Source organism: Chrysochloris asiatica, unplaced genomic scaffold, assembly GCF_000296735.1.
Source record: "Chrysochloris asiatica unplaced genomic scaffold, ChrAsi1.0 scaffold00456, whole genome shotgun sequence".
NCBI classification, from domain to species: Eukaryota; Metazoa; Chordata; class Mammalia; order Afrosoricida; family Chrysochloridae; genus Chrysochloris; species Chrysochloris asiatica.
The window spans coordinates 204324-205686 of record NW_006408974.1 but is presented as its reverse complement, the minus strand read 5'-3'; the positions used below and the strand labels follow the sequence as shown (position 1 = coordinate 205686).

The 1363-nt window shown below is 47.5% G+C and overlaps 1 pseudogene; it reads left to right on the top strand.

Annotated features, from left to right (window-relative positions):
- The first annotated feature begins 225 nt into the window (after positions 1–225).
- LOC102825349 overlaps positions 226–1363 on the top strand; it is a 10860-nt pseudogene continuing 9722 nt past the window's right edge.

The window sequence follows — 1363 nt, the reverse complement described above, 5'->3', positions numbered from 1 at the left end:
CTGAGTCACTATGAGTTGGAAGCAACTTTATGACAACTAACAACAGTATAAATTATTTTATAAATTTTGAAGAGTAAATAAATACTTTTTTTTTTCAAGAAAGTAAATTTAAGCTTTTAAACTTAATTCAGATTTTCATCTTATTAGCACTGAAGTTGTCAGTGAAGGTCTGGTCCTCATCATCACCTTGCAGTCTTATTTCAATGCCAGGACTCCTAAGAGATGATGATGTTGGGTACTGAAGGCAGAGAGGGATTCATGGTGAAGGTCTGGGCTTGCCCTGGTCCTGCTTAGCCAATGAAGTGCAGTGTTTTTTTTCTGACTGCAAAATTCAAAATGGGGCTGAAGGTTTTTGTTTCATCTACACAAGAGATGGCAGACCGAGTGGGGAGGATTTTGTTGATCTTGAATCAAAAGATGAAGTCAAAGTGGCCCTGAAAGAGAGAAACTTTGGGATGGACACAGATATGTTGAAGTATTCAAGTCAAATAACGTTGAGAGGGGACTTTCAGTTTGCCACAGTGGCCAGACGGCATGGGTGAGAGGGGCTCCAGGTTCAGGGGAGGAGAACTCACGAAAGAAACCTTCCTGTAGTGAACCCACACCCTTACAGCCACCATAAGTCTCAGTACTTCAAAATCTTAAAACTCGCTTTTTTGAAAAATCACCGTACTGAGGAACTACTGGCTTTTTAAACTTGTACCAGCCGCAGCATGCAGCCACAGCCCCAGCTCCTTTGGGTTTGGGGGGCAGGGCTGGAACAAGCTCCTGCGGCGCTTCTAGTAATATGGAGCCTTGAACAGGGGAGCCACTGGAGACAGGGGGAAGAGAAGGTGAGGGACATCTGCCCTAGAGTGTAATTTCTGCACGAGCAGTGGGCAGAGAGAAGTTAGTTAAAACAAACAAACAAACAAACAAACAAACAAAAAAACGATGACTGTCTGATGTCATCAGGCACAGACTGTATCCACCCTGGCGAGTGGCCTCTACCCTGCCCAATTAAGCCGTGTTCACCACCCCACGACCCCCTCAATCCCCGCACCCCTGCCTTCGCAGACCCCAACCAAACTGGACTGCAAGCACACACCGTAGCATGCCCTAACCTTTGGATCACGCACTAACTCTGCTGAACCCGCCCACATGTCATAACAAGCGAGAGCCCCATACAGGCTGCCCAAAAACCCTTGCGGGCCTCACATTGCTTGCAGGACCTTGCGCAAACACCGGCCTGCCTATGGGACCAACCTCTCGCTACACACTGCCTGACTGATTGCGTACTAACCAGGCCCGAAAGGAACCCGCACAGTCAGCACAGGTGTCTATTCGGGTCTGCCTTTTTTCACTGGTTTGGCAAGAGTCCTGG